This window comes from Mustela putorius, unplaced genomic scaffold (genome assembly GCF_011764305.1).
Source record: "Mustela putorius furo isolate JIRA1106 unplaced genomic scaffold, ASM1176430v1.1 tig00003850_pilon_pilon_pilon, whole genome shotgun sequence".
NCBI lineage: Eukaryota > Metazoa > Chordata > Mammalia > Carnivora > Mustelidae > Mustela > Mustela putorius.
This window is the reverse complement of record NW_025422002.1, coordinates 4,563,302-4,581,749: the sequence shown is the minus strand read 5'-3', so window position 1 is coordinate 4,581,749 and position 18,448 is coordinate 4,563,302. Positions and strand designations below refer to the sequence as shown.

The 18,448-nt window shown below is 39.8% G+C and overlaps 1 protein-coding gene across 1 annotated transcript in view; it reads right to left on the bottom strand.

The window, feature by feature from the left end:
- Positions 1-18,223, bottom strand: part of LRRN1 (leucine rich repeat neuronal 1) — a 39,033-nt gene extending 20,810 nt beyond the window's left edge. Inside the window, exon 1 of the mRNA XM_004738407.3 lies at positions 18,093-18,223. The gene's annotated coding sequence lies outside the window, so the exon portion shown is untranslated. The remainder of the gene's footprint in view (positions 1-18,092) is intronic.
- Positions 18,224-18,448: the final 225 nt, after the last annotated feature.

The following is an 18,448-nucleotide window of genomic DNA, read 5'->3' as shown; positions in this document are numbered from 1 at the left end:
ATATTAAACATCCAGTGTTTTTTCTGTTTAAATCACTTATAGGATCAAGAAAACTTTTTTTTTTTCTTTATAAGAAATTAGCTTTTGCATTGCTGGAATCATAAAGTAGCAATTTAACATTACTGAACTGAGAAACTGACAGAAGGCATGAACAAAGCATGAACCAACAATTGGGCTACTTTTATTGCTCCCTTTTAGTACCAGCAAGTGTAGTGATATAAAAACTACTATGAAATCAATTACTTTTATTCTTTTTACAAATTATTTTAATTTTCCTCCCATAATATGTCTATATGAAATAATTGCTTTGCAATTACAGACATGATTAAACGTTAAATAAATGTAAAATCTTCAGTTTGGCAGCCTTAGATGCCTAGAAGGCTCAGTTTCATTACTTCTTTTTAAGTACTTCACATTATATTGCTTGGTATTTTCACTGCACACATAGATTTTACCATACCACATTAATAAATGTTGCATAAGGAGCCAGTTGCTACAATGGCTCCTGATTATACATTCAAAACTACAGATAGACCAATGAAATAGCAGACTTATCATAGTTGGTACTGAAAGTGCCCAAATGTAAGCTGCTAATACCAGTACAGTAGATTTTTGGATGCTAACCAAGTTCCATGAGACTAGTATCAGACTTGCTTTTGCTCCCAGACCAAATTAAAGTTTAGTTCATAATAGTGAAAATAACTTCTCATCCAGAAAATGGCAAACATTTTCACATCCTTCACACCCATTCATTTATTTTTTGCATCTTTCTTTGCTCAAAAATAGTTCTATACCATCTTTTGTTATTTTTTAATCTGCTAATAATCTTTATTAACTGACATTCAAACATTTTTCTTAAAAATATTAAACATCCAGTGTCCTTAAGATGAGAGCCTATATACTTTTAGCTCAGATCTGATGATATTTCTCTAAAGAGTCTGATTGCTTAGCATTTGCCAATTAGAAGCCTAAGTGGCTGTTTAAACTTTAGACAGAGAAAATGTCAAAAACATATCCCTTTTACATTGAAATGTTCCTTTAACATGAGGAGACTGATATCTGGAAGTGTACATATATTTAGCATTAAAGCTCCAGCTGCTCAAGGTTAAAGACAGCCCTGTTCGGGTAAATGACAGTACTTGCCCTTCAACTAATAGACCTCAAGCACATTGTATTTCTAAAGACTGCCACCTCTTTTTTAAAATAAAGCCATCTGCCCCTCACCTCTTAAAATAAACTTGGTTTCCAGTTCTTTTTCTCAAATTTTTTTGGTGACTGTTCTAATAAAGGAGTTCAAGATCTTGATTTACTTCAACACTGGGAGAATAAATATAATGAAGGCCCTCTGAAGGCTTGGGGCCACTTTGGCTCTCTAAGGAAGTGTCACATGGCCAAAGGACAGGAATAGAGAGGATATAGAACAAAAGAGGTAAGCACCATGGAAAGTGCTTTCCGTTCTCACAGCACCCAGTGGAGGCAGATGGGTTTATTCTCGTTTTATAAAGGACTTCAGGGCTCAGAGATTAAGTGACCTATCAGAATTCCCACAGCTAATTGGTCAAAGAGCAGAGATTAAGTTCAAGTTTGTTGTGTTCTGAAGTCAAAGCCTTTTCTGCGATACCACCTGCTTCAATCGTCCTATTGGAACTCCAGAAAGATTCTGAGTGCATACAGCATTCTCTTATGTACACACAAGAAAACTAACTTTTAGATTAAAACCGGGGTTAGCCAGAAGATTAAGAAAATTTGCAAATTTAATTTTCTGGATAGCTGGAAGGTTTCATAGAAAGCTTTTGTTTCAATCTTTAATATCCACTTTCTTGCTTTTGGTAAGGGTAGAGTTATGCTTTAGGTTTTTTTTGTTTTTTTTTTTTAAAAGGACATTTTTCTTCAAGCCCTGATAATGAATGCACATGGGAAATCTTTTTTTCCCAAATGTAAAGTCTTGGTTATTAACTTATTTTCTTCCAATTTTCCCTTTTCTCCTAAAAGTGCACTCCAGAGGAAAAAAATCCTAGTTAATTAGAATTTTTGGTAATCGGGTTTTAAAGCTGTTTTGGTAAATGAAGATCAGGTGAGAGCTACCTCCTTGAATTCGAAATTGTTTCTTATTATAGGTTCTTTTTGATGCCAGTGCATTCCCCTATGTTAGTATGCATTTGAAACTAATGGTCCAATACTCAAAGTGCTCAGATCCTTGATGACCTGGACACCATAAATCCAACAGAGCACATTAGTGGGATGGTCCTTAATTATACAGTTTAGGCTTTGTGTAATCAAATGGTGCAAAGGAACAGCTGAGAACATTAAAATGCCAGCAGGCGTTATAAATCATAGTGCTTTCTATAGTCTTTCTTTAACTCATGTGTTTTGTTAAATTGAAAGTAAAAAGAATATTTTTAGTTGAATATCCGTATGTCATTTAGAGCCCTTAAAAACATAACATAATGCAACACTATTAGATCATCTTTATTATTTACCTCTTAGTTGTCTAATAGAAATTGTAGTTATCTTTAAACTTTAAGTATAGGAATCATTTTTGTGAGTGAAACAAAACTGAAGTTATCTCTTAGAAAGGTAGACGACTAAGTAAAAAGGCTATTTCTAAATATAATTTAGATAAATTGAAGTGGAATCTTACCTATGTAAGACTAATAACATGCACCTTAAAAGTTTTCTGTAGAGTTTTAGGTTTAAGGGGGCATAATTTAAACTGTAGAATCTTCAAATTGTTATAATGGACAGGAAATATATTTTAATGGTGGCTTATTACTTCAAATGATATCTAAATGAGGATAATGAAGACCATATTTGAAAACAAGCCCAGCAAATGAGATTCATTTTCTTGGAGAATTAAGCAACTTGAAGTAGTAAGCTTCGGCAACTTAGCATAAAATGCGTAGCTTATATTTGCTTCAGGGCTTTGAAATCTCAAAAATCTAACTAGCACCCATGTTAGCACTCAAGAGAAAATTCTAGGTTAAGCAGTATTACCATCAGCATGTGGCTGGTAATTCAGTATCATTCTAAATGCCCACAGGAGTAATAGAAATCAATCAGAATGGCTTACTGAGCAGGAATTCTGTGTAAGGTCCTGGGAGTCATGGGGCAGGAAACAGGGCATTCTTGGTGAAGGGGAAGGTTTATGTGAAGCAGTGGTGTCCTGAGTCTACGGTCAGTATTTCTTTCCAAATCCAAGTTCAGATACATCATGTCAATAGCTTAAAATTGGTCCTGGTGGGTGCATTTATGCCCCGGAAATTGGTGAACATTACAAATGAGGGCTTCATGTTTTTGGAGAACTGGCTGTTAAACATTTACCAGCACAGCACAGATGTAAAGATACCAAAGCAGCAGAGCTTGAATAGGTACATGGAGCAGGAACGATTTCATTTTGAATGGAAGTTAAGATCTGCCAAGCTAGGAATGGAAATCAAGACAGAAAGGTTGGATGGGGGATGCCTGCCATGCCTGCCTTCAGCTTGGGTCATGATCCCAGGGTACTGGGATCAAGTCCCACATCAGGCTCCTTGCTCAGCAGGGAGCCAGCTTCTCCCTCTGCCTGCTGCTCCCCCTGCTTGTGTTCTCTCTCTCTCCCTGAAAAATAAATAAAATCTTAAAACAAAACAAAACAAAAATAAAAATAAAAAGAAAGGTTGGATGGTACTTAGATATGGAGGGGCTTCAAGGCTTCACTGAGGAGTTTTTGTTTATTTATTATCCTTGTTTAAGTCCTAGCATAAAACAGATGCTACATTGAAAAAGGAGTGACTAAAGCAAGTTTTAAAAAGGGACCATTTATGAGGCATGGACAAGGTTAAGGAAGGCTCACAAAGGATGGCCACACAGCTCTGAGCTAGCTGCTGCAAGAAGCAAAAGCCAACAAGAAGCCAGGTGGCAAAGGACCCATTGATGAAGTCCATTTGAATCTGATGCCCAAGTACAAAGAAGAGTGGAGAAGGGCAGGATGGGTCTGGAAAGGAATCCCACAGCAAGTGGGGACCACTAAATGTCTTGTAGTGGAAATTAAGGGCTCATTTGTATAATTTACAAAAATTTATCCATCAGCTATGTTTAAGACAGACTGGAAAGGGAATATGATGGATACAGGGAAGCCCATTAAGAAGCACTCCCATAAGCTAAGTAAGAGGTAATGGAACTGGGATTGTGGTGACAAGAAAAGAGAAGGATCATATTCAGGAAACAGTGGAGGCTTCCAAGTAGAGAGGTAACTGTTAGATATTATACTTGACTAGATGTAGAAGTGGGGAGGGAAGAGTTAAAAATAATATCAAGGTATTCAGCCTGTTTGACTTTGAGGATAGTGGTTGCCAAAACAAGTTAGGGGCATGCAAGAGCAAGAGTTTACTTTGAAAGTGGGCGGGTTTCCATTTTTGTGATTAGGGGGTTGGAAGAGAAAGGTTAGAGTACACTTTCCTCCAGTCTTCTCCCTGCTGGGCCAGTTTATGGTGGCTTTGTTCCTCTGCAGAAGGCTATGGTATACTCTTACGTACCCATAGCTCATTCTGGATCCTAGAAACCACTGCATCCATTTAACCCTTTGGTGATGTGATTTTAGGGTGAAAATAACCAGCAGGCATTTGGAGTTTGGGAGTGAATTTACAGAAGTTGGATGTCCTTCTCATGAAGGGCTAGTATAGAAGACTTAAGATCTCAAGAGGCATAGAGAGAAAATGAAAGGGCTCAGGCGAACCAGAGATGTACTACCATAAAACACAGTACAAGGTGAAGGTTAACTCTGCACCTTACTGAAAAGTAAGTGATAATCTCCACCATTTCCTTTGATAACTACTTGGTGATAGTGTGTGAATTTAGTTATATGTCAATACAAAGATGGAGCTAAAACAAACTGTTACAGGGACATGCATTAGCAACTTGGTGTTGAAATGATCTCTGCATTATGAACCCAGATAATTGAGATGAGGTAGAAAAGTAGATCTCTCCATGGAGGACAAATCAATAACAACTAGGTTTTATGGTCATTAGTGCCCCAATAAAATTACTTACCATCTAAATCTCTTGGAGGATCTTGAACATTCAACATCCATTACCTCTTTCATGTTAACACCAGCCAGATGTGGCTAAGTGCAATTTACGTAACAGAGATCATGAACAAAAATAATAAATCCTACATGAAGCATTTGGATGCCAAACAAGTGGGATTTTTAAAGATATCCCCAAACTAGTATTTTTAAAAACTACATCTGTGGGCAACACAGGTGATATTCTATATCGTGTAGCCAGGACCTTAATCAGTGGTTCATCTACAATAAAGGAAAAATGTACTACAAGGGGGTTAATAAGCAATAGAGAGCAAATAATGAAAGAAGGTAAACTAAATTAGTAGACATTATGTGCCACTTTCACATACATTCTATCTTTAACTAAGGGTCACACAGAAAATGAAGGAGAGCTTTTCTTCCTAGTGTGCCCTTTAGCTCCAGGAGGCTGGCATCTGCCAGTCCAAACATACCAGGCACTAGCATGATACTCACCCAGCCAAGGCCCCTGAAACCTTGCTTGTGTGATTCGTTTCTCCAGACATTCAAGCCTTCTGTCATCTTCCCCCTTCCATGACTAGATTCAGTACATCTCCTCACTTCCAGGCATAATGCACACTCACCTTTTGTGGAACTTCCTACTAATTAGCAATTCTGTTTTCTCTGAACTCCAAGTACACTTCGGAGGAAGGGGCAAAGGAAGGTTTGAGATGAACAGATCTCCCATTTTTTTCTATTCTAAGCCACACTGGTCTCTCTGTTCCTCAAACCCATCAAGCTCCTTCCAGCGTCCAGGGCTTGGGTTGCAAAGCTCTTCTGCACTCCCTATGCTTTAAGTAACTCACTCATTCTTGAGATTTTGACTGAAATGTCATTTCTGTAGGAAGGATTTCTCTTAGTATACTCCATGTAATATTCTCTTCTCTTCTGGCCTTGTGTACTTTTCTTTCACTGGACTTAACATGACTGTACTTCCACATTTACTTGTGTGGTAATTGGATTAATGCTCTTACCCCCAACAGATGGTACTCCCCACATGGGAATGGACCACATTTCATCTGTTTTGCTCGCTACTGTATCACCAGCTCACAGAAAAAGATCTGTTGCTATTTGCCAAATGGCTGAAGTGAACAACTGTCATGTTCTAATAAGCACTGTCTCAAGTGCTTTCCCACATATTCACACAGCAACCCATTCATATTATTCCTCCATTCTATAGATGAGAGAGCTTGGGGGGGATCAAATAAATTGAGGCTTTTAGCCAAGATCACACAGCTGGTATGTAATAGAGGTGAGATTCATACCCAGGCCCATCTCGTCTGAGCTCTGTTTTCTTTCTTTTTTGTTGTGGAATTTCCATAGATGATCACTTAATTATTTTCTGTCTTGTTTCTATTCATTCTCTCTCCCCAATGAGTCTCAAAACTCATTGGGAAGGGAAGTAACACCATGTACATTTTTTTTCATCCCCTACATCACCCTTCTAATAGCACTTGATATTCTACATGCATTTAATGAATACTTTTTGATTAATAACACTTCCTTGGCATTAATATCATAAAAGCATCCCCAAATGAGTTCAACTTTCTCTAATAACCTTTCTAAAACAGTAATGCAGTACATCTCTGATATAATACAGATTTATAATCAACTCATTTCTACCAAACTATATAGGAAATAATTTTGTAAAATTTTTTTAGAAAAAGTAGTATGACAAAATGAAATAGATAGGATATGAAAACTCCTTCCTCTTTCATTCACTGACTATTTATTAAGTGCACTTTTTATGTGCCAAGTGTTCTTCTAAGGTGCCAGGGCCCAAGTCTAAGTAAGTCATAGTCTTCCCTTACAGAGCCGCTGTTGGTGGTATTAAGGACATGAAAATAAATAATCCTAAATTAAAATGACACATGCTATACTTGAAATGAGAACAAGGACATGTGGGAAAATCAAAGACATTGTGACTAACTCAGCCTGGAGGAAACCAAAGTACCTTGTCCTATATATTTATTAACTCTAAATATTAGACCAATTCCTTATCTCAGGTGTTTTTCATCTTTAAAGTGGTGATAATACCTCCCAGAGTTGCGTACTTCTCTCAGCATACTTAGAAAATGCTATTTACTGCCCTACCGAGTTGCCAGAGGTGACTAGCTTGGTTGTGGTATCAGCTGTCCCCAAGAGCTAAGAGTATAGGTATAGGTATCTCCAGTTACCTATAAATGCAGTCACCTATCAATGGGGGAACTTTGACTAGGAAGATTAAACAAGATAATGCAAATGAAGTGCTTTATACATAACTATCATTTCCAGCTCCAAAAAAATTCATAGAATAATGAGGCAGTTAATGCTTTATCTCAATGTTCTCCTTCATGTGTACATGAAAATCTGCTAGCTATAACAGGGTAGAGGCTAAGACTCCTTAAGCTTACCCAATTTAGCTTGCCTGGTGACCTTCTCTTGCTTCGTAATTGACCCTGATGCCAAAAGGACTTTTGGTTACACTGCACTGGGTTCTAATCTGGTCCCAACTGGGAGCCTTGCAATTTGGTCCAGAAGCAAAATAATGATGTTATGAAAATGACGATACAAAAAAACCAATAACAATCTTAGCAGCATGATTTACTGAGGCACTGTAGAACATTACCATTGTTCTAGGCGCTTACAGGCCCCAACAACTTTATTACATAACCCTGGATCCCTCAGAGTTGAAGCTTTTGGGTCTGCTAGTTTTGACAATGTCTTGAATTCAGTTCCTGTTTGAGGAATGGTAGCTCTGAACCAAATCAGAGAAAATGTGATTATATGAATTATATACATATATGAATGATATATGTATCATATATAATTCATTTAATCACATTTTCTCTGATTTGGTTCAGAGCTATATATATATATATATATATATATATATATATATATATATAATGACTATATGAATTACAACTTCGGGGCATTATAATACTTCCAGAGTGAGAAAAGAAAGTAGATACAGAACATAATGTAGAAACAAACAAAAATGGCTGTAATGTATTTATCTGTCTGCCTTTTAAAACACATCAGCTGACTTAAGATTTCTTGAATGAGTCAACAGAAATCTCTCTTGGGGTCCACCACAAAGGTGAAAACCATGTGAACTACGGACTTCACAAATATCTAGTCTGAATCTTGTCTCTTAAAATCTCTCCACTCTCCTTTGGGTGAGCATCCTTGAAATCAAACACTGTACATTCAGAAAGGTCAGATTTCAAAATCTACTAAATGCTCCTATTTACAAAGTACTTCCCTTGGTCCAGGAACTGTGCAAAGGGCTGTAAATTCATGATCTCATTGAACGAGTCTAATGATTCTATAAGGCAAGTTCTACCATTAACTCTCTTTTACAGATGAGGATACTGAGGTTTAATGAAATCACTCTCGACCACACAGCAAAGATGTAGTTTTGGAACCAATTCCTCCCAACTCTGAGTCCTATCTAGTTATTCACTTTCAGCCCTGCCCTGGGCTATGCATCGAGTAGCACCATGGTAATGACTCACATCGTTCCGATGTATGACTTGCATGTCAGAAAGATCCCTTACAGCAAAACAATCTTTAGAAGCAAACTCAAGTAGTTTTTAATATTGCTGGCAGTTTTAAGCTCTTGTAAAAAATCACTCAATACTTTTCATTGTGAGTCAGCAAAGTAAATTCTGCAAATATCAAAGATACTAACTTTTCTCAAAATTAATCATTTTACTCCTGTCTTTTTTCTGTGTAACAGAAAGATGGTTTTCAGTTTTTAGAAACCTTCTAAATTTAGACAATGATGATATAACAATATGCAGTGTGATGGTAATGGTTAGAAGAATGCCATCTTTATGCATTTCTATTCATTAAAATTTTTTTCATTAAATTTTTAAAAATCTTTTTTTTTTTAAAGATTATTTATTTATTTATTTATTTGTCAGAGAGAGAGCGAGCGAGAGCAAGCATAGGCAGACACAGTGGAAGGCAGAGTCAGAGGGAGAAGCAGGCTCCCTGCGGAGCAAGGAGCCCGATGTGGGACTCGATCCCAGGACGCTGGGATCATGACCTGAGCTGAAGGCATCTGTTTAACCAACTGAGCCACCCTAAATTTTTAAAAATCTTAAATATGATTTAAAACTATGCTGTTAATGAGACACCTGGGTGGCCTAGCTCACTGAGCATCTGACTCTTGATATGGGCTCGGGTCATGATCTTGGGGTTAGTGGTATCAAGCCCTGCATCGTGCTCTGTACTCAGCCAGGAGTCCACTTGCAACTCTCTCCCTCTCCCTCTGCCCCTCCCTCTGTGTGCACACTCACTCCCTCTAAAATAAATAGATCTTTAAAAAATATTCTGCTAATAATGACAATATAAATTGTTTAAAGAACAATTCAATGACGACTGGTTAAATAAAAATCCCAGGTAGATTTCAAAATTCAAATAATAAAATACATCACGTTTTATTCTATATAAACCTCACTTTAATAATGGAATAACAGAATTTTTAGGGCCAGATGGGCTAGGAGAGCTAGTCTAGTCCAATTCTTTTGTTTTATAGCTGCAATTAAAGATGAAGAAACAAAGACCCGGTATGTTAACAGCACAAGTTCAGAGTCAGCCAGACCCAAGTTCACCTCCTTGCGTTACCAGTCACCGGCTCGGAAACTGTCATCTACACTCCCAGAGCCGGTTCTTACAAGCGCCCTGCCTAGAAAGCAGGACTGCTCTAAACTGGGAAATAAAAGACTCTTTCCTCTAAAAAAGATATATACTCATTCATTTCTTTGACAAATATTGAGTACACACTACTAGTTGTACAACCTTGGGCAGGTTACTTATTTTGTGCCTTAGTTTCCTGCACTGTAAAGTGGGTATCCATATTAGAGTTTTTGCAAGGATTAACTGAGTTGATGCATATAAGATGGATGGTATGGTTCCTGACACAGTAGAAAGGCACATAATTTTGGGTATCATTACCTTTCCCCTACCGCTACTATATTCAGTAATATAGTGGGGATATAATTCAGGAGCTCTATGTAATATTTTCCTCCCAATTACTAATTGTGTTACTAATCTCTCACTCCATTGTCTCTCCTGAAGGTATAACCATTTGTAAGCTTCTTTACTAGGGTTCTACTTTGACAGTGCTATTCTTCATGCATGAAGAGAAAAAATCACCAGCATCTGCCTACATACTTTGTGTTTTTCTCTGAGATGACTTTGAAGACACTCAGGGTTTTTTTTGTTTTTTTTTTTTTAACCAGGTTTCCCAGGTGAGAAATGAGGACTTTGTAAGTATGTGAGGAGGTTGGCTGGGATTCCAGAGAGAGATTGTTCCCAAAGGACATAGCAGAACTAACTAGTCCTTTGGGGGGTTTTAAACCTTACATGTAGTCCTCACTGCACAAAACCATAATGAGCTGGAAGAACAAGCAGAGAAATCCAGTTAATTGCCACCCCAGTGTCTTTGGTGCATCTATCATGGTTGGATGAGTTACTGTGGATTCCATCGGTGTTCGGGAAACTCTCAGGACGTATACCGAAGTCCTACGTAACTATCACTCATGAACTTGGAAATCTGAGAATTGTGGTCATGGAGCTTCTCGGTTTTGCTTCTCACAAGGAAACTTTACGCTATCCCAGAGAAGTGAGAAGTTAGATCTTTAAGACCTTGAGAGAAGGCTCTTTACAAAGCTCATTTTGATAAATAAGTCTTATTACTGAAAACAAAAACATGAACTTGTTTTTGGTATGGAATCTGCCTCCCGTTTGTATATATGTGTGTGCACGTATGTGTGTACATACATACAAAGTTAAAATATCCCTGCCAAACAGAACCAAAAAACCATGCCACTATTGCTTCTCTTCTGTAAGCAGAGGACCCTCAAGTTCTTGCCAGTGTTCTGGGATAAATCATTTTCTTTCCTCGCCAACACTCTCCTATGAACCCTTCCCAGCTTGTTACAAGTATTTTTTTTAAACTTCTAAGATCAGGTTGAGGTAAGATATTAAAGAGAGAGAGTCTGATTGGTCTTTTGGTGTCTGGGAAACCCAGCTTAAATTTCCCTGCATCATACATTTTAATTGATACATCCCAGATCCTCACTCTCCTTAGTAACCCAAATGCTAGAGTGCTGAGTCACTGTCATATTACCTGTTCTGTCACCACAGTCCAGGAAGCAGGCTTGGCGCAGACCAGGAGCCTCAGGTCTCATCCCAGATCCAGTCTTATGCTAGATGTATGACCTTACATAAATTCAACTTACACTAGAAAAGTGAGAGTTGCAACCCTTCTTCTTTTACAGTGGAACCTTAGAAAGGTATTAAGTGACTTGCCCAAGGTCACACCAAACCTGTCCGAGGCTCTGGTCCCTTAGTTATTGAAAAAAGAGAGAAAGAATGATACTTGGTGTCTCAGAATGTTACACGTCAAATGAAATACATATTTAAGAACTCTGCAAAAAGTGAAGTTCTAAAACATGAGGCACTATTCCCTTTCTTTGTCAATGAAGCCCATCTTCTCCTTATGCAGCATGTGCTATTAAAGGTTCTTTACAACTGACCTTCATTCTCTTTCTAGCTTCCTCTACGGCTTGCTGGAGACACTGAATTTTAACCAGTTTAGAGGGGTCTACCCTCTCATAAGCAACCATCTCACTCATTTGTGTTCAATATGACTAGATTTAAAATTGTCCCCTGCCAACCACTTGTGCTCCTGGTGAAAGCCTGTTCTGTGAATTAACCCTAAGGTTTTTAAAAGCCTTTGCTGATGTCCAAAATCTGAATTAAGGCTCCTGCTTCTGTTCTTTCGTAGCTCACACTTTCACCACCACAGCACACTTTATTGCACTCATCACCCCTTTCTGTAACCCCTAATGGACTTTAAGTCAGTTGAGGGCAGAGCCAGTGTCTTTTAGAGCAGGGTTTCTCAAAACCTTGATACTATTAACATTGGACCAAGTAATTGTTGTGGGCAAACTGTCCTATGCATTTTAGGATGTTTATCAGCATCTCAGGTTTATATCCACTGGATGCCAGTAGCATCCTCCACCTTCAGTTGTGATGACTACCAGCAATGTCTCCAAATATTGCCAAGTTTCTCCTGGGGGGTGGGGTGGGGGGGACAAAATTACCCCCCAGTTGAAAAATCCCTATTCTTGATCCAGCAGACTGCCTTTTACACTACATAAATATTTGTAGAAGAATACATGACTGATGGAAACAAAATGCTTCTGATGGATTTAATGTACAAGCTGCAGAAAAATCAAGCTAATTTCTTTTGGTTTTAGTACCTCCTATAACGCCTCGCACACAGCTGGAGCTCAGTATATATTCATTGGGTGAACAAGTGTTCCATGATCATAAACAGCTTCCTGTATCCCAGGTAAAATTATCTCACTCAAGAAGACCCAGGTGAAATGATAGGGAACTGTCACATTAGGGGGAGAAAATTTTTAAAGGAACAAAAATTTTCTTAGCTGTGGGATTAGCAGCCAGAAAAAAATACCTTGCAGAAAAGAGCATCATGGCTATGTTCCCCCAGACCTTTGGCTCTCCATCTAATCATGGCATTTAGGGCAGAAATAAAATTCCTTGCAGTGGTATTGCTAGAAACATCTAGCATTCCTGCATCCTTTACAACAACTCAGGGACATGAAGCATCAGGAGGGTTGCAGGACATCTAGAAGGTCACACATTCAGTCATTAGTGTCAGAGCTGGGAAATGAGCCTATGCCTTCCTGACTCCCTGTACAGTACTTGATTACAGTGATTATTATGGATGCAAATTAAGACTTATTACTATTGTGAAATAACAATGCAGGTTAATGATATTCTTTATTGCCATGCTAACATTTTTTCTAGAGGGGAAAATTATAGGCATGAAACCAATTAAGCAACCTTTCTTTCTTTGCAAAGCTTTTTAGTGTTCCTAAATGAAGATTCTCTCTTTGTGCTTACTGCTTAATAGTGCAAACTGATTTTTTTTTTTTTTTGTCTCCTAGGTCTTACGGAGATGGATGCTAATACTGGTACTGTCTTTTTTTCCTATATGAATTGAAAATGGCTATGCTAATACATTATCTCTACAAAGGGCAGTCATAAATAGGAAGAGCAAATATTTTCAAATGAATATTTAATGGGCATTCTCCTATAGAGGTGATGCATTGTTGGAAATGCCTCCCTTGGAAATCTTTGTGAGCCAAAGTCTTGCAATTGCCCTGTCCTGGATACCAGTGAGGGACAGCTCTCATGATTGAAATGGTGGCTCCAGAAAACAATGGCAGATTAATTTACGTATCCCCCAAACTTTACAGTTGTCCTTCATTCCCAGTTCTACAAAATACAAAAAACCTTTCGCGCAGAAGGATGTCATGTCACATGTATATTGTTATTGTAACTATGGGAACCAAAAAATGCCACCAATGTGTCTGTTTCATACACAAATGAGGGGACAGCTGTGGAGTCCACACGTCTGCCAGGGGTATAATAGATGTGAGGAAGGATGGCCTGGCTCAGAAAATTACAACTCATTTATATTAATCAGAGCTTTCAAATAGCATTCCAAACCCTTGGCCATAAGGAGCATAAATGGAAGGCAATAAGCCACTGTAAAAGCAGTTTCATTCCATAACTTTCAAATCCAAGTGTGGTTAAGTCAAAGCAGCTTGTCTCAAGTCCAAGTTGACAGAATTTGGTTGTGTAGCACTGAAAGCTGATGCTTAGTTTCTTTGCATGTCAGGTATAATTTTCAGTCCAGTAAGTGTAATAGTTCCATCCAGGTTAAATGTTTGTTCGTTATGTTATGGAAGCACAGCTGCCACAAACCCTTTAGCAGTTTCAGTGGGAGAGTCAGTCCTCTCAGCTCTATCCACACAACACTATCCTGTTACAAAAGAGAAAACTTCGGGCTGGCGGGGTTATGAAACATCTAAGATAAGCCAGCTAGCACTAGATAGTAGCTTCCTTATCAAAACTAAATAATGAGTAAAATTGCTAATAATATCCTACCTTTGCTAGACTTTTTGAAAATATCCAAAAAGTAAAAAATTAAATAATATGTAACCCAAATGTTTCTCTTTAAAAAGTGTAACATAAAATAGCATATATTTTAATTGTTGAATAATATGCATAACAGTTCTATGGGTGCCATTGGTCCAGAAATACATATTATATTTTTTCTTACATATTGTAAATGCAATGTCAACTATTTATTATGCATCTGTCTATGTTTTAAGACTTAGAGGTCAAACCCTGTAATATATCTATAAAGTAGGCAGATGGTAATATGCTAAAATAAAAAATTTAGAAAGCAAACGTCGGTTAAGATTTCTAGAGCGAATGATTCCCTTGGATAGTAACTTTTGCATTGTATAGATAGGGTTTAATTTTTGTCTCCATTCTATAGTTTAAGGCAAAAAGAAGAGAGGACACATGTTTTCCTGACTTCATCTATATAATTATATTCTCACCCTGAATAAAATATTAATCAAAGCTCTATTCATGAGTCAAAGAAACTTCCATTGTTCCCAGAAGCCAAAATATGATCCTAAAATGGAATTTGCTTTATCTCCGGACTGGCTTAACCCCAAATTGATATTCAGCATAATAATTTTGAGAAATTAAATATAATATTTAAGTAACCTTACATTAGTGTTCAAGTGAATCATTCAAAGAACTATTATTTTGTAGCTGAAAATACATTTTAAGAAAGCATTATGAAAGTTTAGTAAAAAGTGACATGCAGATCCTATAATTTACTATATTTATTTATGGTACATGGCTTGTTTATGGTGGCATAAAAAGCCCACCATTCTATGTATTTATAGTCATACCCAACTAACTTGGAAAGTAGCAATAGAACGCTACAGAGACAGATTTTCTTTACGTACTACCAGTTTTTTCCCAGGAGTGTCCCTGCTTTAGGATATGTGGTAATTGCTCCAGCAGTTCAGGTCAAGAAACTAGCCTTTAGCAGCGCCTAACTGGAGAGAGATCAATGGCCGAGTTCTCCCTTGCTTTTTTTGAATCCCAGATACTATGCAGAGCTACGTGTATTATGGTTCAGGGCCACAGTCTGCCGTTAGATCTGGTCTAGGATTTTATTTAGCACAGTGATTTCTCAAAACAATAAGTACTTTATTACTTTTATTTACCAAGGAATGCGCTCTAATCTTCCGTTGTGAGAACTGCAGAATAAAGATTTCACATAGGCAGGATAATAACCAGAGTTTTCACATAGGTGAGGCTGTGGTCATTTGAAAGTTAGCTGGTTTGTTTCAACAATACCTAGATACAGGACAGTAAAATGGTTTATAGCCTGGTTTAGAAAAGTCAATTATTTTATAGTTAACCCTCAAGTCCATAATGAGGACAGAATCTCAGGTTTCCATCATGTTAGTGTTTATTATAATGATTTGTTACTTTCTGACTTCTTGATAGCTTTAAGACACAAAATGTAATTTTGGCTATCACATTTTCTTACTTAAACTTGACTCAATTCATGTCTCTCCTCCTGGGAAAATACTGCCTTATGTGTAAAAGTCACTGAACCGCAAAAATAACTTAAAGGAAACACGTAAAATAGCAGACTAACATCTGTTGTGCACCCCTCCCCTGCAAACACTAAGCCCACAAAACAATGTTGTCTTTTGAGGGGGGGACCGTATTTTAATGTCCCTTTCAGTATAGATATAGAAGACAGGGGCAAGCACTGTTTAGTCAATAGGTTCTTTTTCCCTTCAACAGTATTTCAGACTGACAAAAGAAGAGGCTAAAGGGGCTGGCTTGTCAGTAGGTATAATCCCAGGGCTCACGTGCAGCCCACACCACCGGCCTTTTGTTTGGTGGTCACACTTCTCCAGGAGGTAAGCTGTGCAGTGGTCTATTAGCTAATGTTAGACAAAGCAAAATTTCCCTAGTTTGGGGTCCAGTGCATGACTGCCTCCCATTCACTGTTTGGTCTTCTGACCCGAGAACCTCTCAGGTGACTAGGAACATGATGGTTTCATTACCATCTGCAAGTCTGATGATGCCTTAACAACTAAAATCATTTTGATTGAACAGTAAATATTCTTCACATCAGTCCACTGCAGCTCTTTTTCCCATTTGTCTATCTCTGAGGATGGAGAGCAAATGTGAGCAGGTGGTAAAATTACAAAAAGAAAAAGAAAAACTCTTAAAGTTAAAAGGTCAATTCAGTAATCACCTCAAACCACCAGAAATGGATTAAAGTTACTGCCTGTTTCATATAAACATTTTCCTCACTATCCAGCTCAGAACATCCAGCTTGAATGTCGCACAAAAATACTCAACCAGGTAAAGAGCAAGTAGTACTTTGAGCTTTCAACACAATAGCACTCAGAGAATTTGGCTCTAGAATAAAGGTGTCAGCAAGCCATGGAATTCCTAAACAGAAAAACTCACACTGCGCCTTTATTCCATTTTCTTAAGGTCTATTGTTAACTAAAGACTCCTCGTCTTTTCAAATTCCTTCCATGTGAATGGATGAGGCCAGACATCTGCCAGGATTCGCTCACATTTGCATGCAAATCAGAGACTTTGGGACACACATGGCCAAGGAACCAACAACACCACTTTTACTCTAGACTTAGACTGATCAAAGTGCCTTCCTGAACTTTCAACATCTCTAGTCCCAGCTCTTAAAAAAAGGAAGTAATGAGCACTTATTATATTATTTAGACCGTGGCAGCAAAGCATACTGCAAAACAGAACAACATATTGTCTTTCAGAAAATTCTACAAGCAAAAGCCCAAATCAGCAATACCTGTTCCCTCACTTAACCCGGCTTTTCCTTTATTATGTAGGTCTGGAAATGAAAATGCTAACGGTGATATAAGATTTAGGGAAGGATCCATTTTCTTGGACTCTTGGTCTTTGCCTGTGTAGTTCAAAAGCCTCAAAACTATTCACACCCTGCCATTCATTCGTTCATTCATTCACTCATTCCCAGGCACTGTACTTGGCCCTGGGTCTACAGCGGTGAACTCAACAGACAAGAATCCCCTCTCCCAGCTCAGCTACCACCGCGGAGTATCCCACTCCGCGTAGGTACCTCGACTCCTTCAGAAGGGTCCCGGGACGGGTTTTCCACCAGTCCTGGGTGCGTGGCTCCGCTCCCGTGGTGAGATCTTCCTACACCGCCCCAGCCTGCCAAGGCAGGGAAGCTGCCGCGGGAGGCTGTCGCGATGGGTCCCGGGGAACGCCGAGTCGGGGGCTGCCCACACCCCTCTCCACACAGCACAAAGGACACTCGCTGGCAAACTTTCCTTGTTCCGACCCCGGCCGAGCGGGGAACTCAGCACCGGCTCGGTTCCCGGAGCAGACGGAGGCTTCCCTGACATTTCAGCATCCCTGGCAAGCTTCCTGAGGCTGCTACTCCTGGACTCAAAACGTGTAGGGTGAGGTCTTTTCCCCCATTTACACTGCCCGGCAACTGAGTTTTCTTCTTAATGCTCTTTCATTACTCTCAACGCTTTGTGAATTGCATTCCTTGACCCTTTCTTTATCGCCGAGACCACCGCCAAGAAATCCCTCCTCTAACCTCTTCCCACTACCTGCCACCTTCCCTTCCCATCTCTTGGCTCTCTTTCCAACTCCCCAGGCCCCCTTTACGCGCTCCTCTCCGGCCCCGGCTGCCTCACGGGTTCACATCCCAGCAGCCAGCCCCTCCTTCCTTTGGATCCCCGGGCATCACCCTCCCTCGCCTCGGTCCCTGAAATTCAGCGGGCTTGTCTCCTGTCACTGCCTTTTGCCCATTTCTGTCTGGCCTTCATTCCTAACTACCGCTGTACCCCACCACTGTGGGGTTTTTTGGGAGGGTGTGGTGAGGAGGTAGGGAGAGGGTTACTAGATTCCGGTTTCCCCGACTTGGTCATTTCCCCCAGCTCCATGAGCCGCGCCCCCTCGTTCCCCGTAGGCCCGCGATCTTATCCCAACGTTCCCCAGACCGTCTCGGGCCCGCCACGCTGCCAAGTTTGCCTCGACTTCCCCCAGCTGCAGCCCAAACCTCACGCCACCGCCCGGCTACCGGAGCGCACTTACCCCGAGGCCCGGCTGGCGGGGGTGTGGGGTGCGCACGGACCCGCGGCGGCAGCAGCAGGAGGACGACGGGCTGAGCGGCGCCTCCCTCCCAGCCCGCAGCGCGCACTGGCTCCTTGGGGGGTTCCCAGCAGATCACCAAGACAGGAGGAGAGGCAACGACACGAGCAACAGCTGCTGCGCGGGCCTGGGCTCAATCCGACTCTCGGGGATCGGGCAGAGGCAGTCAGGATTGGGAAGAAGGGTTGGAGAAGTAGGGTGCAGAGGGCGAGACAGAGAGCCGCCAGGTCCCGAGGAAGGCACCCGGGGCAAGTAGGGATGCCACCGCGCGGATTCCGCCGCCTGGGTTAACGCTACCA